Below are 15,132 nucleotides of genomic sequence, written 5' to 3' on the forward strand. Positions count from 1 at the left end.
GGTGGGGTTTTGGGAGGTGATTAGGTGGTGAGGATGGAGTCCTCAGGAATAGGATTAGCACCCTTCTAATAGAGCCCAGAGGGGACACGGTGTGAAGGCAGCCTGCACCTCAATGTCAAAGGGCCTCACTGGAACCCAAGCAAGCCGGCAGGCTGATCTCTGACTTCCAGCCTTCAGAACTGTGAGAGAGAAATTTCTGTGATGAACAACAGAAGTTACCCAGGCTTGTATTTTGTTATAGCAGCCCAAATGGACTCTTTTTTCTTTCTCAGCCCCCAACTCCCTACTTTTCTTAAAACAGAGAGATCTACCTTTGCATATAAAAGAGACTGTTTAACACGTGGAAGAAACCACGACCAGATTTGGCAGAGCCTCAGTACGTTAGTGTCTTTGTCCTTTCCTTTCCTATCTTGTTCTACACTTCTTAAGGGCTAATGTTCTTCAGAGTGGCCCTCAGGTTCAGTGGGATCTAGGAGCCACACATACAGAAGCCATGTAGCAGGACACTGAGTTCACATTCAGCCAGGCAGTGCTAATCGATCACAGAATAATCTCCCTCTTTCTTTGGCTCCAGATAATTCCTATGGATCCTCTGGATTCTCCTGGGAGATAAAATCTGTATGCCCTCTCTGCCTTAGATCTTTCTTAAAAGGCCAATGCTCTTGAAATGTCTTTCCAATAATCTTTCTCTTTCTCATGAAAGTAAAGGGTCATGTGGCTATCTCTTAACAAGAATGCATCATTTGGGCCAGAGAAGTGGCTTCCCTGCCCCTTGTGGTGTCTTCACTTTGCAGAAATGCCCCTTTTGTTCAGTGTCTTTCAAGTTGCCAAGCATATCTCCCCTTTGGTCCTCAGTTACCATTCACCTGTCTCACTTGTACATCAAGAGGTAATGATGTAAGAAGGAGCATCTTTCTCCAGTTCCAGAGTTTGGGCCACCTGATAGTGAAGAAATCTCTCTTCTGTAAATCTATGGCTATGAGTAGACATTCCTTCATAGTACAAAACTGCAACAGGACCCTACAGAGAAGTCTGTCTTTGAGCACGCAAGACATAATTCATGCTCCTTCATCAGGAAGTAAAGACATGGCAACTAGAATGGGGCAAGTCCAATCTTTCATATCACTAATTACAGAACTAAATTTAGTTTACCAATGAAGGCAGTTCTCTGTAAGGCTCAGCAAGGGTATAAATTCAAGTCACCCTTCAGTAGCTCACTGACCACCTGGAGTTAAGAAGAGACCTGAGATGGTAGCCCCTTTCACCTCCACACAGAAGAAAGAAACTTAACTGATTTGTGATAACATTTGAACACACCAGCAACAAATACTCCATGCATGAAAATACACCCAAACTCCTGTCCTTCAGCAGCTGTCATGCATATAGCACAGCTCCCGTCCCTCTATGCCTAGTTCTTGGTTTCCTCCCTCTAAATGATAGGAAGAGGGTTGTAACCAAGCCCCAGTCATGAAACTCTCTCTGAAAGCAGACCTGAATCACATTTGCTCTGCCTGGCTGATTTCAAATTCACACTCCTCCTTCCCTTCCGTTCCACTCTCCCTCCAATGTTCCTGCCACGATTTTGCTTTAACTCTGTTAAGTTCCCCATTATCTTCTCCATTATACTCTTGGCTTAACCTCCACAGCTACTTTGATTATTCTCTTTAGTTATGGTGCTTCAATAAAACGTATGCCAGGCTGATGTGTGGGGACAGGGACGCTGGTTCTTTGCCGACCATTCACACTCACTTCCGAGGATACAGCTGCAGCATTATTCTTCATGTTACCTTCTTCTCAAGAACAACATTTCTAATAAATTGATAGCAGCATATCCTCTCCAGAAAAATTATGGAGCTCTCATCAAAGAACGATTTAGTTGTTCTTTCCCCACAGATTTGCCTTTGTGAGTATTTGTATCACTTATTAGTTTTCTTTGTGCTTGAGAAAGCTTGGCTTTCTCATCTTTGAATTATTCCTCTGGAACAAACAGACATGCACTGGGTCTCATCTGTGCAGCATTAGGATGGTGTATGTTCCCACAGGATAAAGGATTAAACTTGCCACTATGCACCCCCAGATGACAAATATGGGCTGGTGTGTGTGCTCTTACTATAAGACATCCTAAAACATGTTGAAGTCCTCCGAGACATCAGTACGATTTCGCTTATTCCCAATCTTCCTAAATCACGGTGCAACAGAGACCTCCTTGAACCGGTGGCGTTATGATTGTGATCCACTGCCTTGGGCCTCAAACAACACAACTGAACAGCATCAAGACCAACAAGGGAGAGAAAAGGTCAGTGGGTGTCCAGAGCTTGAAGCAGCCACTGCCATCTTCCTCAAGTTAACCTGCTGAGAACTCCCTGGAGAGATGAATTTTATTCCTAGGACACAGTTACTTCATATAATGTTCTCTCATACCATCTTCTTCCAGTTTCTTCACGGTGCCCAGGTATGCTGCTCCACAAGAGCTAATATCCCCACTGCTGACCTGTGGACACTCATCACTGACGTGCTTCCATCTGTGTCTATCTCCTAAATTATTTACCTGTGCTCTCATCTGGATGTTTGGGATTGCTAGAAGTCTGAACTCTGATTTACAGAGGGGGGCATTATTTAATTCAACAGGATTTAAGGTGTCGCATAATCTGTCTATATTCGGAAATATCTACTCTCCTGGCATCACACAGAACCAGACACAGCCTAAGGCCTTATGTTTCCTGTTTAACTTAACCTGCACAAATGTCTCTTTTACATATTATCAATGCGTTTTTAATAGTCTTGCAGTTCTTGAAGCAATCTCAAGCTGATTTGAATGAGTAAATATGTGAGGAGCTAACTGGTTCACACAACCAAGCACAATTTCAAAATATACACACTGGTCCAAATCAATAGTCTTTATTCCTTTTGAAGGACGACACCATTCTTAATTGTTGTCTTTGATATGTGTTTAAGAATAATGGCTGGGAAGAGATCTTTTCATTTTGTTTTTTATTTTATTTTGTTCTGATGTTGGACTGGGTGGAGTGTATGATTTACTAAGACAACACCGTGAAGTGTTATAACAATGACACATTTTGTTTTTTTCTGTTGTGCTATATTATTCTCCACCCTCTATCAGTAAACTATTGGCTACAGATAGTTTCTAAAACCCTCCTTGAAGGCTTCCAACTACACAGATGTCTCTCTGCACACTATTAGCTCAGGAAAGAATAACTGTGTTAACAAAGACATTTTCCAGTTATAAGGAGAGGCAAAAACCCTCTCATAAGGTGACATGAATAGACTGTGCATCCCATTGGGGTAGCCTGAGTGAGCCCTCCAGCCTAGAAATTCAGGCACCCAAGTGACATCATGTCTGTTGAGTGGATGGGGTGGCAATGAGGAGTAACATGAATGGATCCTTGAAAAAAATGGAACAAAGAAGCCAGATGGTCAGAATTATTCCCCAGACTGGATAAAATTACCCCTTAAGATCACCTATCCCCAAGTTCAGTGAACTTTTTAATGCCTAACTCAGTTTTCATTGAGTGCTGACACCAGGAAAGAAGTGGAGGAAGAGATACTTGATAAAAAACAGAAGTAATCTGTTCACCTGGAAGGTAGAGGTGATGCTGTAAACTGATTCAATGTTGTCAGATCTATACATCAATTGTTTATGAGTTTGATTACTGTGAATTGGTGCTAAGTCTGATCATCAGGTGAACAACCACCAATCAAATCATATTTTGGGACTTGCACATTTGAGGGAGCTCTTACTTCTTCACTCGTTGGACTCCCTTTTTGAGGGAATTTGACTCTTGAGCCAAGTAAAGAAGTCGTAAATCACTAGAACTAATTATTTCTAGAGGCACTTTTTCAGACTTCCCAGAAGCTCCTGCTCCTGAATCAAGTTGTCCTTATTTCTGTCCTTCTAAAGCCTGGAAGTTCAGCTTTCCCTTCACTTTTCTGAACTAACGACTATGAGCTTCAAAAAAAAAAATTTTTTTTTATTTGCTTTCATTAGCCTGATGTGGATTCTATTTCTTGTAATCTTGGGACCATAAGTTATTCAGGAGCCATGAGGTCTTTTCCCTCCATGTACAAATTAAGGTAGGAGGAAGCCACAATTTCTTTAACTGGATTTCAGGACCCAAGGGCAGCATAATTAACCTTTTATTAGGGAAGCTGTGAACCCTGCCTTCTCTTTCCCAGGCAGAGACAAACAGTTCTCCACCCAGGCCTGAATGAGCAATGTGATTGTTTGAGCCCACATGCATTTGCACAGGAAGGAGCTGCTGGAACTTGCTCAGGAGCCTGGCTAGCACTGAGTGCTAGAGGGCCACGGAGGAGGGTTCCTGCCTCCCCCTGGGCGGTCGGGTGGAAATAAACTGCGTCTGCCGCCTGCTTCTGGCAACAGAAGCACTACAGGCACCAGAGAAGATTCGGACTCCAGACCCCCCAAAGCCAGGAAATTCCACGCTGGAGCTAAAATTGTAGGTGGCCTCCCTAGCCGTGCTCCCAGCTCACACGCTCTGCAGCCTCAGCACGGCATGCGTCCATACACCAAGTTACCCACGTGGGTTGAATTATGGATGCACAGAACTGCTGAGGCCAAGGCCTCCATAACTCTCTCCCTCTCTGAACCCCAGGGCAAGAGGCATCCTTCACCCTCCTAGGGCTTGAATACTTGCACTGAGCCAGTTGTTAATTTTAACCACGGCATCAGAAACAGAAAACCAACATTTGTTATTGTGGTCCAGGCCCTGAACTAGAGACTTAATGAAAATTATCCATCCCTTTTCTCCAACAATATTTTGGTTCTAGTCATCTTATCCCCATTTTACAGAGGTTTCAAGGGTTATGTGAATGTATATATGCCGGGTTTGGAATTTGAACCCTGTTCTCTTCTGTCTGAAGCCTAAATCACTATTGGGTAGTTTCTAACTGATGGAACTGAGACAGTTTAAACTGACACTAAGCTCAAGGGCCTTTTTAAAATTATAAAACCAGACCTCACCTCTAGACTTTTCTATTGAAAGAGCCAGGAAATGCTGTCCTCTAGGCCAGGATTTTCCTCTGTCTGTGCTGGCAAGGTCATTGTCATTAGTAGGAATGATCAGTTCACAAAAGATATGACTCGGAGTAGAGAGCCCTGGATGAAGATTTAGGAAATCCAAACCTTGGCCCTTTCTGCTTGGCATGGGTTCTGACAGTTGCCTTCTTTGTGTCTTTAACCCATTCGTTTATAAGACAGATCATAACAGTGTCTACCAGCAACAGCAGTGTGCCCTGTGAATAAGGCATTAGCCTATCAACAAATAGAGGGACAGGGCTATTTATATCAGGGTGGGGATAAGGTTTTATCACTAATGTTGTTTAGACTTGAGAAAGAAGGTAGGCTTTTAGTTAGTTGTATGATTTCTTTAAAATTCTTCCGTAGAGAATGCAACCCTCACAGGCAACTAGAGGGAATGAGGTGGGAGGAGTCGAGAGATCCTTATATACTCTCCTAATTCTGCAGAGCTCTATATCAAAGAATTTGCCAGAAAAATACAAGGCTGCCACTAGAAAAGGACTGATAGAGTATGAACATCAACCCATCACTTACAAATCCAGAAACTGAAGCTTCTAAAAGACATGTGGCTTGCCCAAGTTCACCTAGTCAAGGCAGAGTGAAGGTTAAAACCAATCTTCTCCACATAAAAAGGAATTTCAGTACAAATGTGAAGTTGTAGTATACCAGTGTCTTGTGGCTAGGAAAGTACTCCAGATGTTTCCAAGGAATCCAGTCACTTCAGACTCTGGCCTTCAGACAGGATTTACCCCGATGGAGAAAGAACTGGACATGTATTCCAAAGTCTTGTGCTCAAGTCCCTGTGTGTTGACAACCTCACTGGGAAGGAGAGACAAGACACGAATAGTTAATGCATACTGGAAGGTAGAGGCAACCACCCAAGATACCAGCACAAGCAGCGTCACAAATCAGCAAGTAAGGGTTGACAAATTAGTGGAACGATAAAGCAATGTTCCAGGGAACCTGAGGACAGCGGCCACATGGCTCTTCATGAGCACCTCCCAGCTCACCCCACAGCCCCCCTGGTTCTCTAGGCCCTTAACCAGTAACTTAAGCCAGTGATTTGCTTGGTAATTGTATGTTTATGAAACATGATGGTGTAGGGGAAACAATAACAGGTGTGGAGTCAGTAGACCCGTATTTACGGCTCATGTCTACCATGTGCTGATTGAATGATATTGGACAACTTTCTCTGAGAGTGTACTTTCTCTCCTGCAAAGAAGAAGGAATAACCCTTACTTCTCTTATGACTGGTTGAGGGTTAAATGAGGCACTAGATAGAACATATTTACCATTATGTTTGGCTCACAGTGAATGCAGAGTAACTTCTTTTCTTCAATTGCACTGTTAACTCATTGAGGGTAAGTTCAGGCCTTGTATGACTTAGCATCTCCCCTGGCTCCTTCAGAGTGGTATCAAAAAGTGTCATGAACTCCAACTGACTCAGCAATACTCAGAAGAGAGAAGTGTCCATCTTGTTTAAACAACAGAAGAAAGTGAAATTTACTATACTTTTCACTGAATCTCAGTCAGAATCTGAGTTGTATTGCGTGACAACCCTTCATGGCCTCAGATCCACTGCACGGTTCCATCATCAGCCTGATGCACAGTTGTGAGAAAAACCAAAGAAAAATGACTTTATTGCACATTTTTGAATCTAGGAGGTTTTACTGGTGATTTCTTTAGAACTTCCTATGATGATCTCTACAGCATATTCATTTTCCCCAGGACATGTAAACTGATAGAAAACTACAAATTCAATAAAATGAATGAAATCCTCAAGGTAAAACCTGATAAATGAATCTCCCCAAAGAAAACTGTCACTTACTGTTACAGTCATAAGAGTGCTATGCCCAAATTAGTTGAAATTACTGAATGGTTTATGAAAAGGAGTACTTTTGTTATTTGTCACCATTTTATTATTTGTTACCATAAAATGAAAGCTTTATCCTACACAATAAAAAAAGAAGTTCTGTATTAGACACACACACACTTATATATAACAGGTCTGTGTGTATGGAATACGTATGCATACATATCTGTGTGTAAATTATATATCTATGTGTTATATTTGTGTTATTCATATTTACATTTTTACATATTTGTATTATTGCTTATATATTATTTGTGTCATATATATATGATTTATACATACATATATATTGGCTTGGTCATTTTAATAAAGGGAAAGTAAGCACTAGTTTGTTTTCTGGTTTTGATGGGAATTGCAGAAAATGTGGAAAATACAACATACCAGCCAGTCAGGGTCCAAACAGGAGACAAAAACCATATAGTAATTTGAACAGGAAAGTTTAATTCAAAGAATTATTAACTATAACATGGGATTACATACTAAGGCATAAAGAGAACTCCAAAGAATGAAATAATGGCAAAGTAGGAAGCAGCTCCTAATTCTAGGGCTAAGGCACAGAGCCTGAGAGAGGAACACATCTGGAAGATACTGGCACTTCCCAGAGCCGAGATCCAATCTGGCTCATCATGGGGTGGCTTTGACCCCCTGGATGGAGGAGCCGTTCCCTGGGGTCTACACCCTGGGAGGCTGGGGTAAAATGTCATGCCCCTGGTGGTAGTGTGGCTGAAACTCCCTGAAAGTGAGGGTCACTCGGTGTCCAGAGAGCCACCTCCTGCTATAGGACAAGACCCAACAGAACCGGGATGAACAGCTCTTTTCTAAGCCCAGTGTCTCCCCAGCGCCCCCTACTGACGCATCTAACCCTTGTGTTAGCTGTCAAAGACCCAGCTGCAGGGCGTAAGCAGGGCAAGGAAGCGTGGTTGTGTAGCTGAGAGGCATAAACTGATAATAACACATACAGTGAAGCATAAGAAAATAAACTGAGATCACCAGTAAGTACACAACCAAAAAATTCATCTGTCAGTATTTCAATAAATATTTTCCAAAACTTTTATTTATTGGGAAGAGGGGTATGTCTTTTCATAGTTTTTAAAACATATCTAAGATGATATTTAATATGTGACTTAACTATACTGTACTGTATTTTTACTTAACATATAACATAAGTATGATTTTATATCATTAAAATTCTCTTTGACACCGTTTTATCGGGTGCATAATATTCCACAAAGGGATACTTATTTAAGTGGCCTGCTAAATTGATAGGAAAAACACACCACTTTAACAGATCAACAGGCAAAGGGCCTGAATAAAAGGACTGCTCACTAAATATGAAGTACAGCCATTAAATACAGATGAGGAATGTTAAACCTTATTAACGAACAATGAAACCTATGGTTAAAAATATGGCAAAGTGGGACATTCATTTGTGATCATGCTAGATTTTCTTGTTGGAACATCTGAGTTACAACTCAAATCAGTTTCAGACAATGACACATTATTCAATTCCAAAACTTGTTTTTCTTCAAGTGAGAATGGCTGTAAGTCATCATTTTTCAAATGTGTGTATGTTGTGTAAGTATGACATTGCTGAGTTCTAAATAGGCACCCAGACAGATGGGAACCATAACAAGACCTTCAGCTCTCCCAGGTTGCCTCCAACAGAATGATTTGAATTTGTTTTGAAATGTCTTCCCCAGAGAAGGATTTCCAAAAAGCATTTTATAGACTGAACCTCTGGCTCTCCTTGGCACAATGCCTGCAATGGTCAGGCCCCTGGAGATGCCGAGGAGCCCTGAAGGGGGGCTGAGACCTGAAAGGGGCCCAGCTCCAGGGCCATGACTCCTAATTTGTTTCTGCTCTGGCCTCAGCTCTGAGCATGACTAGTCTTGCTGCCTCTGCCGAGGACAGTGAAGGAGCCGTGAGATTCATTTATGGAGCTGCCACTCCCCTCCCATCAACACCCACCTACACTTTGGAAAAATGGAAAGCATGTTGGACTTGGAGAATTCCAGCTCCTTTTACTAAATTGCTACATGGCTATGGCTGTCACATAAAGTCCATGAGTGCCGACCTTCTCACCTAGAAAATTGGCTCAATGCTTGTTCTGTCTGTGTAACTGATTACTAAGAGAAATTCAACTAATTTAGAGGCAGTGTGAGAGATGGTTTAGATTCTGAGACAAACCAGACATTTTGGATTCAAATCTTATTTACACAGCTGTGCTGTGCATCCTTGACAAAGATTACTTAACCTCTCTGTGCTCGATTTCACCATCTGTAAAATGGAGATTATTTCTGAGAATTATTATGAGAATTAGATTATATAATACATGCAAGCACTAAGAAGGCCTGGAACTTGTTTCCATGAGTACACCCAGATTACAAAGTCCTACTATTCAAGCATTCTTTCCCACATTCTCTTCTTAATTCAGTCATGCTCTCCATGCTGTCTTTCTCTGTTCTACCAAGCAGCATTTTGTAAGTTATATTCTTAGTATATCTGACACAATGAATGGCATTTTCCTGGCATAACTGTCATCCGTCTTAGGTCTAGGACTACATTCCCACCATGCTCACACATTCATTTATTCATTCAACAAATATTTATTGAGCATCTACTAGATCTCAGATGCTGTGCTAGGCTCTTGAGATATAATTGTGACTTCAACTCAGTCTCGGTCATTTAAATCCTACTGCTCAAGTTCTAATTTGGAAGGCAGGCAAGTAAACAAACGATTTCAGAACGAGGTGGTAAGCAGGCACTGGAATCAAGAGCAAGGTTCTCCGGGAAGCCGAGTGAGATGGGATTAGCTCTTTCTTCTGGGATTAGGAAGGCTCCCCTGGTTCATTTGAGTAGAGCTCTGAATGTACTAGGCAGGGGAAGAGGAGAAAGGGAAGCCCAGCCGAAGAGAACTGAATGTTCAAGGGCGTAGAGGGGGGAACACACATGCCTTACTCAGGAGAGGCTGGAGCGTTGGCTCTGGCAAAAGGAAAGGGTATGTAAGGAAGAATGGCTGCAACAAGTTGAATGGAAAAGCAAGCAGGGACTAGAAAAGACTTTGAAACCCAAGTGAAGGAGTTGGACATCTTTAGAGAAATTAGGGGTTTTAAACACATGGCCACCAGGCAATGCTGATCTCATGAGGTCAGTGCCTTTCAAGTTTGTGTTTAATGTGGGGCACGTACTACCTGTTTAGCTACAGAGCCCACCGTGACATTGCCTTACACTGAACCCCTCCCCGCACATCCCTATGGATTTGAGTTTGCAACCCAGCTTAGTCTTACTGAGATGCTGAAGAGTTTCTACCAGGTCTTGGTTTCATCAAACCCTTCAGGAGGCCGGCAGGAGAAGGTGTTGTCTATAACAGGATGTGAGGCTTTATGTGGAAAGAAGAATTAAAAAGCTACTGTAGTAAAATGCAAGACAGGAAATAACTGTTTACAAGGATGTGAAGTAACCAAAACTCTCTTATACTACAATTACCGGAAGTATCATTTGGTGCGACCACTTTGTAAAACTTTGGGGTGATAGCCATTGAACTGAACATCTACAGGCTCTACGGCCCAGCAATTCCATTTCCAGGTTTATGTCCAACAGCTTTTGTACATGTGTGAACCCCAAGTCAAGTACGAGATGATTTATAGCAGCAGTATTCATAATAGCCCCAAATTGGAAACTACCCGAATGGAAGCAACATTGTGGATAAATAAATTGCCATATGTTCACACAGTAGGTTATTATACAACTGAATACTCTATGCCTGTGCACAACAATATGGAGAGATCTCATGGCATAATGCTGAATGAAAGATGACAAACTCTAAAGGGTACATGCTGAATGAGGCTGCGCATAAAAAATATGAAACCAGGCAAAACTAAAACTATTAGATAATGACACTCGGCAGTTACTTGAGTTCTCTCCTACCCTTGGGTAGGAGACAATGTAGGTGGCAGCAAGGTTTTTCTCGAATGCTGGTGATATTCCATTTCTTGTTCTAGGAACTGGTTTCATGGGTGTGGTCAGTCTGTAAAAATTCATTGCACTGAGAAAAGTACACTAAAGATATGTGCATTTTTCTGAATACACTTCAATTAAAAGGTTTTTTAAAAAAATAAGTTAAAGATCATTAAAAATAAGGCTATTGCAGTAAACCAGCTGAAAATTTTTAGGACCTTAACCAGGGAAATAACTGAAGTACTTACCCATTCATTCCACTTTTGTGAGGGGTCACCTGTGCAGCAAACACTCTCCTAAGTGCTAAGGACACCCAAATCTACAATATGTGGAGGAGAGAGAGATTAAATAATCAACCACTCAGCTAAATACTCCCAGTAAGGAAAAGGCATTTGATATTAAAAACAAGGTGATAAGATGCAGCATAAGTGGGCAGCAGTGAGGGATTTGGTGAGACTTCTGCAGACAGCCGAGTCCCGGTGTCTCCTCCTATCTCAGCTGCTACTGTTTAATACTTGTGCACAATTAGTGGTGTTAAAACTCATAGGATGTTAGTGTATCTAAAGCCGACAGATTTTGCTTTGAACTGACAATAGGCAGGATTTCAACAATGCTCCCCCAAAGAGGGTATCACGTGCAAAATGTAGCATGATCACCATGCTATAGCACACAGCATGCTGTTAGCACAAAACAGTCATCCCAGATTCACAGTGTCATCACGGGGCACTGGAAAAAGTGCCTTTTGCTATGTGCCTGTACAATGCTCAATGGACGTTCTCCAGCACTATCTGGCCTGTTTTGCAGGATCCTCAGCTGTTTGCCTCCTGAGTGGATGGCATCCCAAGGTTACCCTACCAGCATATTTAACATACCCTTCATCTCAACATCTGAAATGCCTTTCTCTCCAATTCCCTGGCAATCCTGAATGTAATTGGTGTTCCTTCATTACCAGGGCTTTTTCCACAAACTTCAATTTTGAAAGATTTCTTTAAACTTACTTTTCTAATTTATAATACCTGAATAATTTTAGATTTCACAGTTAGTCCAAACATCCCACTAATGCTTACATGAGTAAGAGAGCTCATTGGAAGAAAAGATACATATATTTTTTAAGACAGACCAACATTAAAATTGAAGGTTCTAGTTTTTAATAATGTCACTGGAGCCTCTAAAAATAAATGTGCTGCATAAATGAAATTCTTAATCACAATTTTTCATGGCAGAACATGCAGCAAAGACAACTTGAAAATATCTCGGCTTTTCAGGAGGCGTTATTGCCAGAGTTGATTTTGTTTCAACAACACTGGTTTTCCAGTCTGTCCTTGCCTCTCCAAAGCTTATGTATTTGGAGGGTCCAGCTTCAGTATTAACACATCTGGGAAGCCTTTTCTGATAACCGTAGCTAGGAATGCTTTCTGCAGCCAAAGGGTTTCACCTGTTATTTATGCCTTCCTCACACACGACTGTATGAGGCCACGGTCAGCTGGCCTGTGAGCGTCTCAGTTAGCTTTGTATCTTCTCCACCACAGACACCACCACCACCACCATCCCCATCACTGTCGTCAGCATCGCAGATAATTTTAACACCCAGTGAGCATTATCCTTTGTTTGGCACAGGGCTCTTGGCTTTCATCGTCTAATCTCCTGTAATTCAGCCCAAAACTCCACGAGGATGGTCTCCTTACTACTCTTTCCTTGCAGACGAGAATATGGGATCGTGGAGGAATGAAATAACTTTCCTTAAATCCCCAGATCCTAGAACTAAAACCCTAGGGAGCCTGGCTCTAGGACAGGCTACGTCTTCAGAGCCACTGTGCCCCTTGCCTGGCACAGAATGGAGCACAGTGGAAGTTCATAAATCTGTGTTGAGTAAATGGAGCCCTGAGCACAGCAGTGGCTGTGAGTTGGTTTGGACAGAAAAGAGTAGGAAGTGAATTCTAGGCTCACAGGTGTCTTGGGTTGGGTTTAAAAGAAAGACTGGGGGTCTTTGTTAAGCCTACCAGGACCTCCTTGATGAACTGGGGTCTGTGGTGAATCCGCCAAGTGTCCCAGTTTTTCCCAGCATGACACTGTGAGGCCGGATGGTCACAGAACCCCCGTCTGCTCTAACGTCCTTCCAGCTGCTTGTAGGATTCCCCGAGAGGCATGCCGTGAGGACAGGTGGGGTGCTCGGAATGGAATGGAATGGATACATACTTAAGCAGTTGGCAGCAATGGGCTTTTTCCATTCCTTTTATTAACTCCCATTGACTTCCATTATAAAAATGAAGATGTATTCTCGTGGGAGAAAACATTTGGCCTCACTACTAGACAAAAATGACCTGTACAAAGGAAACAAATCCTTTTCAATCAGCTGTTTAGAGGAAAAATGATAATGGATGAGAGGCCTTGAAGAATAATGATCATCATCTTTGGAAAGCAATGTTAAAGCTACATAAAAGATTAAACAGGAGGAAAAATGCCCTGTAGGAAAAAAAGGGTGGAGGAATAGACCCAATGAAGGAGTTTCATTCATTTATTTCGTTCATTCATTTATAATGTGGAGATTCATTCATTTATTTGTTTGTTTAACCCATTTATTCATCTCTTCAACATCTACCCCCAATTTGTGTAGGATGCACTCTGCCTGATGGAGGGGAGAAAAAGACAGACTAGATGACGCTCAAGAAGTCCCATCAGGGGGACTTGGGCTTGGGTGAATATGGAGATGTTTTACCAGGATGGTCAGGATACCCACGTTAGCATCTGAGGGGCAGAGCAGCCCAGACTCTGGAGCCACACCGTGCGGGCAGGAGCCCTGTCCTGCAGTTTTACCAGGAGTGAGTCCGGGCGAGGCATGTGGCCTCACCCTAGCGCAGTTTCCCCATCTATAAAGCAGGGAAGGTAGAAAATTTTCTCTGACACAAAAAGGTTGTTACAAGTATTAAATGAATTACTATTTGTAAATCACCTAGAAATGGAATACAGATGCAATTCTACCATCTGTTGTCTGTAAGAAAAATCAGCGTACTCCTCTACAAAGTGGGCAAATGACACATCTGAGAATTATATATATGAAAAGTATATGTACATACATATGTATACATGTATGGGTATATGTATAGTATGTGTGTATAACATAATTATGTAAAGTGCTTGATAGCGCCTAACACCCAGAAACACTCCCATAGCTATGGGTTAAGTGCTATGTTAATCATCTCTCCATATAATTTATATAATTTTGTTATTTGATTATCATTTAATAGGGAATGACGCAGAAGGAGATAATGAGTCTTTTATATATTTAGAAAGATAAAAGATTTTCTGAGACCCTATCATGTGCAGGGTACTGATTCCATAATGAAAGGAGACAAATGTGGTTGCCATCCTTGAGGGTGCTTATAGTTTAGCCAGTTGTTCTGTCTTGGGCAGATGAGTGGACAGTGGTATCCACTCAGATACAGAACATTAGGGGAAGAACATTTCTGTGGGGGAAGTTCATGAGGTCAGTTAGGGGTACATGAGGGTAATAGAAGGGGGTGACAGGAAGATATGCAGGTTTGGAATTAGGGGAGAGAATGGGGTTTGTTACGGCTTTGGGGTTATCAGGAGTTGGATGGGGGAGACTAAGACCACCCAGACTGAACAGATGGAATGAGAAGCAAAAGAAGGTTGAGAATTGAACTCTTGTTACTCTAAATTTTTTAAGATGCACATAGAGAGAAGGTTGTAGTGGTGGAAACTGAGAAAAAATAGGATTGGCAAGGAATATAGAAAATACAGAGAGGGCAGAATAAACAGGATCCTGCCTTTGCAGCCTGGAAAAGCAAAGTCATTTCCCCAGCAGTCAAGAAAGCTACACAGGTTTCACTACATACATGTTGCAATAACAATTCAAAAAGCCAGGCTTTGAGACACTTCATGTATCAGCAGGCTCTTGCCATCCAGCAGCTTCTCATTTCCTGAAATTTGCTGACATTCTGCTCTTAACAAGTCCTTACTTTATAGTTTACTAAGAGCTCTCCCCCATCTCATTGGGGCCTCGCCACCAAGAATCAGGCAGGGCCAAGATCATTATCTCTATTTACAGATGAGGAGGAAATGGGTTCAGAGAGGCTCAATAATGTCGGAGGTCTTGCAGATTTATTGACATCCTGCAACATACTTGTTGTTCTCTACCTGACCCTGACCTTAGGGAATTGTGTCTGCTGAGATACATTTGCAGAAATTATGCTCTACAGGGTCCTTGAGGGGCATGTTGGATCCA

General features: G+C 42.0%; 1 long non-coding RNA gene across 1 annotated transcript in view; it reads right to left on the reverse strand.

The window, feature by feature from the left end:
- Positions 1–2,882: 2,882 nt before the first annotated feature.
- Positions 2,883–15,132, reverse strand: part of LOC130683895 (uncharacterized) — a 30,043-nt gene continuing 17,793 nt past the window's right edge. Inside the window, exons 3-4 of the long non-coding RNA XR_008997950.1 lie at positions 6,349–6,530; positions 2,883–5,871 (exon numbers count right to left, since the gene is read on the reverse strand). This is a non-coding gene — a long non-coding RNA (uncharacterized LOC130683895). The remainder of the gene's footprint in view (positions 5,872–6,348; positions 6,531–15,132) is intronic.

The sequence above is a fragment of the Manis pentadactyla genome, chromosome 5, assembly GCF_030020395.1.
Source record: "Manis pentadactyla isolate mManPen7 chromosome 5, mManPen7.hap1, whole genome shotgun sequence".
NCBI classification, from domain to species: Eukaryota; Metazoa; Chordata; class Mammalia; order Pholidota; family Manidae; genus Manis; species Manis pentadactyla.